Below are 15,357 nucleotides of genomic sequence, written 5' to 3'. Positions count from 1 at the left end.
TTCCAGTTCAAAGCATTCAAAACCTACAAAAGCGTATGTTTGGGGCAATGACTGACAGTACACTTTGGGGGTGGGACCAGAGAAATGCAGCTAATTCTTCACTATTTCTTCTTATGGATGTTCTCATTATTGAAAACTTAGATTTTGTAAATACTACTTGTCTAGACAGGATGTTTGATTCTTAAGTGAATCAAGGAATTCATAAAAGCAATCTAAATGAAAATATACCATCGGGTCACTGGCTGGTACCATTTTATGTAATTTGCTGGCCTCAATATTTGTCAGTTTTTTTATAAGTGCATAAATTCCAGTGTAATCTTAATTTGTAAAATAGTAAGAAAGGCTTGCCAGGGGTGACTTATTCAAGAGTTGAAAATTGGCACTACATTTAAGCATTAAGGAAGGATTATTTATTCCCCTTTAAAGTTCTATCTTTCATATATGGAGTTGACCCTTTCTCTGGTGTCACAAAAATGTTCATTTATTCATTTACTCAACAGGGATTTTTTTAACATGCCAGGCACTAAACACCTTTAAGCCAACTCAACTGCTCTATAAAAATGATCAGTGAGATTATAGAAAAAGCTGTATGACCTTGGAATGCCATTATCCCTTCATTCAATGAAGTTTTTGAGCACCTACTATGTGCCATACATTTTTCTAGGCACTGAAGATTATAACAGTGATGAACAAAAAAGACAAAGTCTTTTACCAGTCTAGTGATTAAGAGAGATATTAGTCAAGTAATCCTGATAAAGTATGATGATTATGACTATATGGGAAATACAGGTTGACCTTTGAGAAGTTAACTGACACTTGTTCATTTATTTAACAAGTATTTTTATTATCTAATATGTGCTAGGTATTGTTCTAGGAACTTGTGGTCAGCAAGAAACAAATCAAAATATCTGTTCTCATGGAGCTTCCGTTCTCATGGAGGTCAAACCTGCAATGCTGGTCTTTGTCAGCACCATGCACTAAACCAGTATTTTCCAAAGGGTGGAACTCATACCACTAGTGAAATGTGAAATTATGTAGGTGGTACACAGACTAATACAATAATAGTTTTACATTTATATTTATTATTATATTTTACTCATGGTTCATGATACTGGCTTCCCATTTGTGATAGTATAGACAATGACTTCTTCCTAATTGAATTTAATTTAAAAAAGCTGAGTTCAGTCAAAGAAAAGTATCTAGTAAATAAGTATAGATTGTATATAGACTTGGGGGAAAATGTTATGGTGATATGTATATTATCAAAAAACAAAGCAAAACCAAAAAAAAGGGAAACACAGCTTCCACCTAAAATAAAATGTCCAGATGTCAACAGTATCATTCCACTGCCCAAATTCTCAGGATAAACTTTTCATTATTTTAAAGTTTTATAGCTATATGACATAAACTCAATGGAGTGGGGATGAGGGGGGGTGGAGAAAATAGATTTACAACATTTTTTTATTCCACTCTTCTGTAAACTGCTTGAAAGTAGGGAAAGTCTTATTCATAGTTTTCATAGTATACTGCACTTAATAGGTGCTAAATAGATGTTAGATGAAGGAATGAAAGAATCAATTAATGAAATGGGAAATGCTCTATTGTACCATTCAAACTACAGTGAATGCTCTGGCCTGACTCAATGTAATTAGCCACAGGGCATAAGAAGGAACAGTCTCTCTGAACCAGTCTACAAGAGCAATTTAGGACTCTGCCCTGAAGATTCAAGATCTGCTTTTCTAATAGAAGGAACATAAAAGAGATTAACCTTTCTGCTATGTAACGACAGACCAACTAGTACAGCTTGCCTTATATCACTGTCATAGAAGAGCAAAGATAATGAAAAACCCTCACCAAATTAGTTATATGTATTTTTTAGAGGACTTATTAAGACCCTATTAAGTAATCTTTTGCCACCACCAGGGTCTCCGTATTATGCTAACAATCCAAAGAGAAACCATAGAAACTGCAAATTATAGAGAGTTCTTTTTGAACCTATAAAAACTAAAAAAAGGGACAGGGGGAAGTAACCTTTGAAAAGTGGCATCCTGACAATTTTGTGTGGGAGTGAAATACTAAGATGCTAAAATATGGTTACCTTCCATATTTTCTGCAGCTTAAGAATAAAATTTTATATCCCTTATTTCAAAATGTTAATTCCTGCCATCTTTAGCTACTGAGGAAACCATTTCTTCTATTTGAGAGTTTCAAGAATTAAAAGGTCATTAAATTTTTTGCTAACAGAAAATCTTAAGAAATAGCTCAATTTCAAAGAATTAAGGATTCAATTATGATGAATAGCCCTTTTTTTTTTTTGCTGTGACAATATAAATAATGATTCTGTAAGAGGCAGTCTTTCACAATCACATCAGTTCAATCAGGAATTATTTTCTTTCCAAACTCTGATTGTTTCACAGTTATCAACACACGAATATCCTGGTCCTGTTGATGTCATGCTTGGGTTTCTTGTCAACTGTCATGAGAAATCCTGTCATGAGGCAGGTTGGTAGATGCCCACTGCCAAGTCCTCTTGCCTCATTAGACCAATTTCATAAGGCTTTCTGAATCTGTTTGATAGAAATGGGATCCAGACATCCATGTCTGAAATTAAATTCTCCCAGCAGTTACATCCCAAATAGTGGTCCTCTCTCTGCTTTCTCTTTTTATCGGCTGTGGTGTGAGTTGAGTAGGATAGGATGAAGATGGACTGCTTGGCTTTCAAACTTGCCATTCTTTAAGGAACACGATATGGTCTCCTCAATTTGAACAATTGCTCGGAGCAGGATTACTTCCATGATCCTGCCTAAGTTCACTGTAAATAGCTTGACAGGGGGTAAAAATGGCTTTCTTCCTCTTGCTAATACATCTTCGATGTACACTGTCTAGATCCACTTACAAGTAGTTGCTATGTCAGTCCTTTGACTGCCCTTGCAAATCAATCAAAGGATCTACCAGTTCTCTGTAACAAAACAAATGATTTCTTAGTGCTGACCGACACTTCCATGATAAAAGATTCTTTACAAGCCTGCATTTTGTAAATCAAAACTATGGTAAATACAACACACAGAGCATGCTTTCTTTCCAGGGACTAAATAAGCAAGAATTATTTATTCATTTATTTATTCGCATATTTACACTCACATTTTTGTTTGAGGGCATGTCAAGTAAGAGATTAGAAGGCAATTTTCACACAAAAGCCCCAAAGAAACATGATGTTATTCCGTGGAAGTTATTTGATTGTTCTTCATAGTCTTTTCCTTTCAATTGGCATTTAGAGAACTAGCCACACAAGCTGCTCTGTACCTTCCTGCATGATACCATTCCTTCCTGTTCTCCTTATCTGTACCTGTGAGGATGCACGGCTTTCTCTTTTTTCTTTCTTGTGGGTTTGTGCAGTTTCTTGATGTTTGTGACAGGCCACGATAGGGGAAGCTTTTATCACCGTGGGGTTTGGAGGCCTCAGTAAATTGAAAATTGCAAATGAAATCCACTGGGCTTGAATTCATCAGCTATTATGTCAGATGACCTTTGGCAGCTGCTGATAAAAATGAGAGAATGTTAGCTCTGATCCAATTTTCAGCACTAACCATTCCTTTTCAAATCCATTCACAGTCAGGCAGCAGACACATGGGAAGTGAAAATGATAGGGTTTCAAGAGAACGGCATTGTGTTGCAGATTAAGATTTTCTCCCCCTATTTCTAGAGGTCGGCCCCCAGGCCTCTGTCTGGTATCTACCTATTGTCCAATCAGTTTCAATATCTGCTTCAGAGGACATGTTAGCCATCCTTACAGATAAGTGCTTACAGGAGAGAATGTTGGACTTAATAGTTTTGCTTAGGAGGCATCAAGGGTCGCAGTGTAGCAATATTGACTGGCACATGTTAGTTTAATCTGACATTCTAAGGAATGTGACACTAGATTCTTTCAGAGTTGTTGATATCTAGGTGATTTTTTGTTACCAGCTCTGGTTTTATAAAATTTATTTTTGCACAACTATTTATATTCATGAGTCAGAGATATTCTAAAATGTCTATCATAGCCAAGCAAGGCATCCTAAGCTTGTCTAAATAATGTACGGATGCCAAAATTATGAAACTGGGAACCAAATGACTTGTATGCATTCTGATCTTGCAATCCAGTTGAAGGTAAATGTCATCAATAGTATTTCAGGAGCTACACTATCCTGAAATAAATGAGTTCCTACAGCTGGTAGAGTCCCCAATAAATGTAATAGATTTTTATTATGCAGGGGAAAAACACTAGACTTGGTATTTTCTACTGAGGTAGCATGAACCAGCAAAATAACACTCTGGGAGGTTGAGTCATCAGTATGATTTCCCTACCTATGAAACACAGAAGCCTTCTAAAAATAAAGAAAATTAAAATTAATCACTTTTTCCCTCACTTGACTGTTCAGAAAAGGAAAAAAATCTCTCCTTCAATTCTTTGAAAATGCTGAGTTCATTGCGGGAACAGTCCCAAATAAATGTGAACTCAAGAAGCATCTAATAACTGAAATTCAGGTATCATCATAAGCATTTTCAAAAGAATCTAATAAACTGAAAAATATTAATATCTATATTTATTTAGGTTTTCTTGGTATGCAGACTTACTTTCATATTTGCCCTTGACACTCTATTAGTTAACAGTACATTGAAAACAGGTGTTTATATGTAAATAGGGTTACAAAAATACTTTTCATGGCATAATAGTTGCTTTGTTTGTGCATAAGATTATGGAACTATAAAGACACTGAGATGACACTGACACTCCTCCAAATGTCAGTCTTTGGGTGGGAAGAATATGGTTCTATAAGCTTCCCTCATAAGAAAAAACATAGTAAGCGCATATGTATTTATAGGATATATAGTATGCATATAGTACCTCTTACTTTTGAAAAGTAATTATTTAAAATTAGTATCTCACTGTTTTTTCCCCTTGCCTTTTTCTGGTACTCTTAAGCCCTTTTAAGAGAAGACAATGATCTACTGTCCAATGAGCATGTATAAAATGCCTAATGATGGTGTCCAAAAAAATCCAACCCCACCAAATATACACATTAAAAGTCAATTAGTATTGGGCTTCCCTGGTGGCGCAGTGGTTAAGAATCCGCCTGCCAATGCAGGGCACACGGGTTCGAGCCCTGGTCCAGGAAGATCCCACATTCTGTGGAGCAACTATGCCCGTGCTCCACAACTACTGAGCCTGTGCTCTAGAGCCCGTGAGCCGCAACTACTGAAGCCCGTGTGCCTAGAGCCCATGCTCTGCAACAAGAGAAGCCACCACAATGAGAAACCCGTGCACCGCAACGAAGAGTAGCTCCCGCTCGCCACAACTAGAGAAAGCCCATGCGCAGTAATAAAGACCCAACACAACCAAAAATAAATTAAAAAATAAAGCCAATTAGTATTGAATAATATTTTAAAGGAATCAAAGTCAAGGTGTAAGCAATGATTGGATCTAAAATTAAGAGGAACCACGTAACCAAAAAGTATGGATTCAGTATATTCACGGCTGCCTTTGATTTCCCCAGATGATTGATTTTCTAGGCTTTTTTAAAACTAATGAAGGCACACATTTTAGACTCTCAGATTTGGAAAGCCTTGATACATGGTTTCCTATCCCTACACACCTCTGTCCATTTGGACCCCAGACAAATGATGACCTGGCTGGCTTGGCTGAACTACCCTTCTGACAGTGTGGACAGCAACTCTTATCAAAAGGCTGAAGCCTGCACCTTCACAAATTTATCAGTGACTAACGTCACACATGGTTCAATTCATCCATATTCGTACACCAGGACTTGTTTCTCTGAGTCATAGTTTCCCTCAAACCTCTACCTACCTTTAGGTTTTGCAATGGATACTGCCACTAGTTCTAAAGAAGCCAGTGATTTAATAGTGAGCATGTTCTTAGGGAATTGCAACTGTGACAGGCCCAAGCCATTCGGTTTGGACCCAGTCAGCTAACAGGTCCCTGCCAGAAGAAACAGCAGCACCACACTTGGCTGGGCCCTAGGGCCTGGCTTTCAGCCACTGTGATCTGCATGCTCAGATGGATGGAGCAATTAGATAGGCCTGTTAGGTTTTATGTCTTCGTTATTGATTTATAGTATGAACTCAGCATGACTATTGAACCAGACCAGCCAGTGAAAAAATTGAGTCATTGATCTTTACATAGGCATGTATTTCCAATTTATATTTGGGGAGGAAATACATGGATATACCATTATTTCTGGTATTTTGTTCAAGGGCTTGAACAGAGATTTGGGTAATTCATTGTTCCCACCTCCTGATCTTTCATTGCCGTTCCTTCTATAGAAACACTATCCAATAGAACATTTCTGAAATGTTCTACTCTATCCTGTTCAATATGGGTAGCCACTAGGCACATGTGGCTATTAAACATTCGAAATGTTACTAGTCGGACTGAGGAGGCGTATTTTAATTTTTATTTAATTTTAATTGGAATTAATAACCACATGTAGCTAGTGCAGTTAGTTGGACAGTGCAGCAGCTTTACAGAATACTAAACTTTTCTCCTCCCTCCATCAATAGCTTTTTCACCTTTTCAAGACCCTGTCTGAACACTACGTCTTTTATAAAGTCTTTATTGATTCTCCCACCTCAACAGTCCCCACCTCTTTCTGAATACATACCATTTTGTGCCTTTGATCATTTTCTGCCTTGTATTACAATTATCTGCTCTACAATGCTACAAACTGCTTGAGGACAAAGACTGTGTCTACCCAGTGATGTGCTGTCTACAACAAATATTCAAGAAATTAAACTGAGTTGTAGGTCTTATAGGGAGAGAGGATATTATTGTTTTAATACATGCTAATTAGAGAAGAATTGACACTTTGTCATCCCTCTTTTCATGCACTCTTTTTAAAGTGAATTTACGAAAAGGCCTATTATTTCCCTCTCCTGATTTATCTATTAGGTAGAAGTGTAAAACAAAACTATTACATTCTCTTCTTTTGAAGGCAGTAAACCTGGGGACACTTCTTCATCTTTATAAATAATAACTCAATGATATACATGTAGAAAAAACTCGGTAAATACTTCTTGAGTCAATTAATAAATGAATGAGAATTATTATCCAAGTGTCAAGTATTTTTTATGTCCCTGAATCAAGCAGATGTGCTTACATTGGCTTCTAAAGTTAGAAAAATTCCTTCTAGAATATTCATATAAGATTCTACTCAAAAGTAAACTCTAAGAACTGTTCTATACAGTAGTTATACAACTGTATGCATTTGTCAAAACTCAAAACTATACACTTGAGGGTGAATTTTACTACAATATATAAGTTTTTTAAAGGTGAGGAAAACTACCATGTACTTTAGTGTATACTTACAATTTTTAAGTAGCTGCTTAGCATTTTAGTGCTAAATTAACTATATTGATATAATATATAATATTAATTTTATTCAATTGTGTGTTTCTGTGATGCCATATGACACCTAAATGACTTTTGGGGAATAGTGAAGCAATCTGAGACAATTGTGCTATGATTAAAAGAGCATTTAGTGTGGAGTTAAAAGATCTTGTTTTAAAAACCAAATTCTTTCACTTACTAATTAGAAATACTACTAATAATTGCCACATTATATTATAGTAGCTTACGCTTACTGAATATATGCTATATGCCAGACACCATTCTCAGGAATCTATTGAGATTAATTCATTTAATCCTCCAGCAACCCCATAAAGTTAGTATTATTATCCCTGCTTTAAAGATGAGGAAACTAAGGTACAGAAAGATTAAGTAGCTTGGCAAAGGTCTCACAGAAGTTAAAGTGGCACTTGGCCACAGTAGGTTCTCCATTATTTTTGGTCCATCTGAATATTAGCATAGTAGAGTCAGGAGACAGGTTTTAGCAGCACATACTGGCTCTATTGGCTCTTACCATTTTACAACATCTCTGAACTTGTATTTTCTTCAATAAAAGAAAGATTATTTTTAAACCATTTCACGGAGAAGGCTGCAATGAGGGCCAAATGAGATATTAATATGGAAATACAATTACTCATTTACTAATTGTGCTTGCTACTTGTGCTTAGTATCTTAAAGTTGGCATGCCTTTTTTTGTGTGTATGAAAGTCATCGACCCCAAATATGGCTCATTTCTGACAAGATGTCCTCCTTACTCCCATGTTCACAGTTAATTAGTCATGACCGCCCTTGAAGAAATTCTTTGGGAAAGGAACAATAAAGATTTCAGCCTTCTGACACCTAATTATACAGCAGAGCCCTTTGGGCCATTTTTCCTTTGTGAAAAATCTGGGAAAGAGGAACAGGAAGAACAGATGAGAAAGGAAGGGACAGGAGGTTGAAAGGAAAAGTAGGAGAATCCCCCAGAGCTCACTGTGAAAAAACACAATTAATTCAACCAAGATGAACCATTCCAGCATTTTCCTTTGCCCTCTGCCCCCTTCCATTCACCTCAGCTGGGTACTGTCAGATTCACAAAATGCTGGACACTGAATGGATTCCTAAAGTAAAATTTTTAAAAATAATAATAAAATAGTTCATATCAGAACATTTTGAAATTGTTTCTCATTCTCAGAAATATATACATGGACTATACGAGGGCTGGGGGTGTTAATGAGGTTAAATTGTTCTACCTAGTGGTACTTTAGACATTTTATACCTATTCATTGTCTGTGAATAAATTACTTCAACAAGGATCACATGTCCCTGCACTTGTTTGTTGGTCTATAAATACCCAAAATTATGTCCAAACAGATTTACAGCTATAGACCAAACTTTACTAATCAGTACCTTCCACCAACATATTGTATTAATTTCCTTTTTGTGAAATCAGTTATTCAGATGAATAAGGGACAGTGGCATTAAGGAGTTCAGGTTAAGTGGAGACCTTAAAGAAATAAAACTTAAATATAAAATATTATACTTCTTCATACTTCTTGTGAAAACATCATCCTGAGAATATACAATTTTTTAAGTAGGGTACAGAGAGAAGTTTTCAGAGTCAGAAGGAAATTGTTTTAGTCCATCTGGCCAATGAATATTAAGTATCATTAAAGTCTAAAGCTAACACTGGCCATTACTTTTGATGGTGAACAATAATAATAATGGTCATAGCTTCTATTCCTTGTCTACCATGTGCAAATGTGAGGACAGGTAAATAACTCTAGCTGCTACAATCAGTAAACCCCCAAATCCCAGTTCTTAATAAAAAAATATCTGCTAGATATCAAGAGAGTTTGATATGGATCCAGTGGCTCTTCTTTGTGGCTTTCCTCTAACTGATGATTCAAGAAAATAGTTTCCTTCCATTCTGCAACTATGCCATCTCAGAGTCTCTCACTTATAGCAGTAATGGTGAAACAGAGAGGACTCCTTCCTACTTCAGCCTGTAAAGTGACATATCACTTCCCTTTACATTCCATTGGTGAGACTTAGTCATATGACTTTACCTAGATGTTGGGGAGCTGAGAAATATAGTTTAGCTCCATGACAAGGAAAATGAAATGGATGGTGAACCCATACGCTGTATCTGCCACAGCCAGACACTTTACTTTACATATGTTAACTCCTTTAATGTTTATAAGAACCGTGGAAAGTAGATGTTATTAACCTCACTTCATAGATAAGCAGCCAGAGATACCGAAAGTTTAAATAAGCTGCCCAAGACACACAGTTAGTGAATTGTGGAACAAAGATTCAAACACAGCCTGTCTTTAATGGATTAAAAAAATAAGGTTTTATAAATGAACATGGAAAAATATATATAAATGGGCAAAGGATATAGAAAGAAACAAGAGCTAGTAACTTAGTTACGAGAAGTGTTCAAGCTCAAAATAATTAGAAAAATGTTCTAAGCTATCAGAACATTAGTGGAGAGAGAATATTACCACATAATAAAAAGGAAACTATCATGTGTTACCTAATAGTAATATCAGTCATACAGAAAGCAATATAAAGACTGTAAATGCAGAATAAAGTGGTTTAAAGACTATATCCTGACAAATTGGACAGAGCGATATTAGGGGGTAGGGGGTGAAGGTGGGAGGTAGGGGCAGGACAGAAGAATGGAATATTTCACAGTACTTATGTTTCTGGCCATTTGGGGAAATCCATTTTCAATTCAACAGCCAATTCAGACATGACTCCTGTAGCCAAAAAGGGAGACTCTAACCACCTCTCTCCTCTCATTAAGACAGCATGTCAGCGACACAGACACAAGACACATATTTAAAGACAAGTCATTTCTCTTATTTTCGGTATTAAAAAGAACAAATTTTCATGAAAATCAGTTGATAAAGACTTGCACATTTAAGTGAATTTTGAGAGATTCCATTATCAGAGTCTAAAACTAATCTATAAATAGTAAAAAGTCCTGAAATAAGAAAGCCAATGTAGACCAGCATAAGACCAGAAGAATATGGGGAAAGCAAAATAAAAGTAAAAACATAAAAAAGAGATCCCTATAACCTGGAAAAAAGAAAAATCTAATATGGAGAATATTTCCCTGATCAAGGAACAGTGTAAGGTTTTAACTTTAAGGCCCGTTTCACTAAATCCAAATAATGGGTTTGCCTTGCTAACTAACGACATACGGTTCTCAAAAACAAACTGTTAGCAACAGTTATTTTGTAACATGGCCAGTTATTAAAGCATTTTAATGCAACCTTTCTCAGATATAGTTTATATAGTACCTATTCTGAGATACAGTAATAGATACTATACAAATGAAGATCCTGTGCTGGGTGAAACAAATTATGAAAAGATTTATTTATGATAAAACTTAACAGAGCCTTTAATACTAGTACTTACTATGGGTTTGCAATGGGAGGAGGGGTATATAATGTTCAGTGTTTCACCAGTGGACCCTTTTTTTTGCCATGAAACATATTGAGGGACCAATGTCTTTTGGATCACTCTTTGGAAGTACTGATTTGGCACCACTTCTCCCTATCAATAGAGGCCTTTCTTTTTAGTTGTGAAAAAGGGGATAATGCAGTGGTTAGGAGTATGGACTCTAGAGCCAGACTGCTGGCGTTTAAACTCTTGACTTGCTGCAGGCTCTTGGGCAAGTTACTTGGTCTCTCCTTTCTTCAGTTTCTTCATCTTTAGGGTGGGCATGATAGTAGTACCTAACTAAGAAAAAGTTAGGAGTGTTAAACAACTTGATACATTTAAAGTACCTGGAACATTTCCTAGCGTATGGTAAACTCTCAATATTAGCTCTTGGCTACTAAGGCAAGTAACAGTTGCTCCAAATAAATATCCTTCTTTACCAGGACAACTCCAAATCTAGTTTGGGTTATGCTGTACAGGACATCTTTATTTTGTAGAAGGTTTTTTTCCTAAGACTACAGATGATAAACATTTTTAGAAGTCTAAAGTTTGTTACTAAAACCAGGGAGGTTTTCTTTTTTTCCTAGATTAAAAACATGACCATTTAAACCTTGGTTTCTTCCTCTCAAGACCCCAATTCTCACTATGTTGCAGTGAGATATTAAAAGATGAGGTTATTTTCATCTTTGTTTTACCATCAGGACTCCAAAGATGACCAGATCCTTCTACTGAGAAATAGCTCTTAAATTCTGCATCCATGAGTAACCAGATAACTAAGGTTTGATTAATGCTTCATCACTGACAATATGTTTTCACATACATAAGAGCACTTATGGTTCTTCCTGTACCATTTTCCTTTAGCCCAGGCTGTCTCCTTGCCTCCACCTGTAGGTTCAGCTATGTATATATGTATATATATTCAGCTCCAAGCAGGAAGTATGAGTTATTTATTACTCGTTTATTTAAATCCATTTCACTTAAGAAGGATTTCAGGCAGGTAACAGAAGATTGACTCAGGATCAACATTAGCTTTGCTCTTATCACCCTACCTCCCCCAGCAAATGACCTGCTGCTCAGACACCCAGTAGCTGGGTCTGACTCCATTGCTCCAGCTCTCTCCTACAGAGCCCACATACTACCATCACCTACAGACTGTCTTGTTGGCCCCAAAGACCCTTTATTCCAACTCCCAGATTCCAGATAAACAGATTTCCTATATCACAATCTGTTCTAAGGAACCCTGATCAAACTCTCTTTCATAGACCCTCTTGGGAAAAAATAAGGAAAACAGTAAATGGTGATGGATAGTATTCTCAAGGAAGTCACACCAATTTCCATGTTCACTTTGCTCAGAAAGAAAATTTTCACATTACTGAATTCATGGGAAAGACAATGCAACTTTCTTGGAAATCTGTCCAAAAGTTTCCCAGTTTTCTGTTTAATTTTGCAATCAAAGAACCAACGGGACCTGTCCAATAAGTCCCACCAATGAAGTAATGGATCGTCAATCACAACTGGCCAGAGTGCCTCCCATGTCTTTGAAGCTGACACCCAGATTACTTAAAATCTAGAGAATGTAGATATGCTCAGACTTAGGAAGAACACAGCAGGAGCCCGAAACTAATGTTTGATATCTGAATGGTATATACTAATGGGTTTTTTTTTTTTTTGGCTGAGTGATTTATTCAGATTTTCCCATTAAAGAATTCCAAGATCCTAAAATACAGGTTCATTTTTCTGATACTTATCTGCTCCTTCAGCTTCCCTAAATAATATTGCCCAAATTGGGGGGTACATTTTTATTGTGGTAAAATGAATGCAACATAAAATAATTTTAAAATGTACAATTCATTCGTATTAATTACATTCGCAAAGTTGTGCAACCATCACTACTATATATTTTCAAAACTTTTTCATCACCCCAAATAGAAACCCTGTACTCATTAAGCAATAACTCCCCACTCTCCCTTCCCCCAGCCCCTGATAACTTCTATTCTACTTTTTGTCTCTATGAATTTGCCTGTTCTAGATATTTCATGTAAGTGGACTCATGCAATATTTGTCCTTTTGTGTCTGGTTTATTTCACTTACCATAATGTTTTTAAGGTTCATCTATGTTGTAGCATGTATCATAACTTCATTCTTTTTTATGGCTGAATAATATTTCATTGTATTTATATATGACATTTTACTTATCCATTCATCTGTTGATGGTGCTCAGGTTGTTTCAAACTTTTGGCTACTGTGAATAATTCTACAGTGTGTACAAGTATCTGTTTGAATCCCTGTTTTCAATTATTTTGGGTATATACCTAGATACCTAGGAGTTGAATTGCTGGGTCATGTGGTTATTCTGTGTTTAGCTTTTTAAGGAACCTCCAAACTGGTTTCCACAGCCACTAAACCACTTTACATTCCCACCAGCAATGTATGAGGATTCAAATTTCTCCACATCCTCACCAATACTTATTTTGTTTTTGTAATTTATTATAGCCATCCTAGTAGGTGTGAAGCGGTATCTCATTGTGGTGTTTATTTGCACTTTCCTATTGGCTGATAATGTTGAGCCTCTTTTATGTGCTTTTTGATAATTTGTACATCTTCTTTGGAGAAATGTCTATTTAAGTCCTTTGCATATTTTTTAATTGGGTTGTCTTTTTGTTGCTGAGTTCTAAGAGTTCTTCATATATTCTTGATATTAAACCCTTATCAGATATATCATTGTAAATAACTTCTCCCGTTCTGTGGGTTATTTTTTTTTACTTTCTTGATAATGTCCTTTGATTCACAAAACTTCAACTTTAATGAAGTCAAATTTATCTATTTTTTTCTTTTGTTGCTTGTGTGTTTTGTGTCACTGATCCATTTTGAGTTAATTTTTGTATATAGTATGAGGTAGGAGTCCAACTTCATTCTTCTGCGTGTGGAAATCCAGTTGTCCCATTACCATCTGTTGAGGAAGCTCTTCTTTCTCCATTGAATGGCCTTGGCACACTTGTCAAAAATCAACTGACCACATATGTTTATTTCCTGACTCTCAATCCTAGTCTATTGGCCTATGTATCTATCCTAATACCAATACTACACTGTTTAGATTATTGCAGCTTTGTACTAGGTTTTGAAATCAGGAAATGGGAGTCCTCCAACTTTGTTCTTGTTTTTCAAGATTGTTTTAGCTATTCTGGGTCCTTTACAATTCCATATGAATTTGAGGATTGGCTTTTCCATTTCTGAAAAAAAAAAAGGCTGTTAGAATATTTATAGGGATTGCATTGTATCTGTGAATAGCTTTGAATAGTATTGACATCTTAACAACATTGTCTTTCTATCCATGAACACAAGATGTCTTTCCATTTATTTAGATCGTCTTTAATTTCTTTTTGCATGTTTTATATTTTTCAGTAGACAAGTCTTTCACTTCTGTGGTCAAATTTATTCCTAAATCTTATATTCTTTTAGATGCTATTGTAAATGGAACTGCCTTCTTAATTTCCTTTTTTGGATTGTTCATTTTTGTTGTACACACACACACACACACACACACACACACACCCCTGATTTTTGTGAGTTGGTTTTATACTCTGCAACTTTGCCAAATTCATTCATTAGCACTAGTTGTTTTCTTGTTTATTCTTTGGGATTTTCTATACATAGGATCATGTCATCTCTGAATAAAGATAGTTTTACTTCCTTCTTTCTGATGTGGATGCCTTGAATTTCCTTTTTTCTTGTCTAATTGCTCTGGCTAGAAATTCTCGTACAACAATGAAAAACTAGTAGTTCCCGATCTTAGGGAGAAAGATTTCAGTCTTTCACCATTAAACATGTTAGCTGTGGGTTTTTCAATTAATGCCCTATATAATGTTGAGGAAGTTCCCTTCTATTCCTAGTTTTCTGAGCGTTTTTATTATTAAACTGTGTTGGATATCATAAAGTCTTGAGTATAGAATAACTGAGACATAAAACAACTCTTTGGCCTCTGGGTCTCTTGCAGTACTGAATTGCTGTGTCATTGCTTGTCTAATAGGACCAAAATTAGGCATGACCAATGGAGAAAATCATCCCTGATTCTGGCAAGTATCTGATACACAATCTTCACTGCCAGTTCTGCTTTTTTAGGTCATGATTTATGCCACTTCTGTCTTTGGATCCAGACTACACACCTACCTTGGCCCTCTAATTGGGACTGGGTCTCTTGACTCAACAAAAACACTTTAGTCTCCAACCTTAGCTTTTCCCACTAGATTGACACTATCTGCAGAACCCCAGTTTCTGCATTAGTGACTTCTTCCCACTAACTCCAAGCTGTGGTCCTTTGCTTAGTCCCTCATGATCTACCATACCTTAAATCAGCCTCTCAGCATCTCTTATCAAACCCCCATCCTTATCCTCTCCAAGCTTTCTGGGCATTCCTGGTGATTTGCTTGTAATGGTCCCTTCTGGCTTTGAGAGCCTACCTCCACAGAGTTCTCAATGTCACTCATGAATCATCACTTCCTACTGTGATGAGTGCATCATCACTC

General features: G+C 36.2%; 1 long non-coding RNA gene across 1 annotated transcript in view; it reads right to left on the bottom strand.

Annotated features, from left to right (window-relative positions):
* Nucleotides 1–9,761: 9,761 nt before the first annotated feature.
* LOC309629813 overlaps nucleotides 9,762–15,357 on the bottom strand; it is a 167,206-nt gene continuing 161,610 nt past the window's right edge. The window contains exon 5 of the long non-coding RNA XR_014245233.1: nucleotides 9,762–14,064. This is a non-coding gene — a long non-coding RNA (uncharacterized lncRNA). The remainder of the gene's footprint in view (nucleotides 14,065–15,357) is intronic.

Source organism: Balaenoptera borealis (assembly GCF_965194805.1).
Source record: "Balaenoptera borealis genome assembly, chromosome: 5".
NCBI classification, from domain to species: Eukaryota; Metazoa; Chordata; class Mammalia; order Artiodactyla; family Balaenopteridae; genus Balaenoptera; species Balaenoptera borealis.
This window is presented reverse-complemented; position numbering and strand designations above follow the sequence as displayed.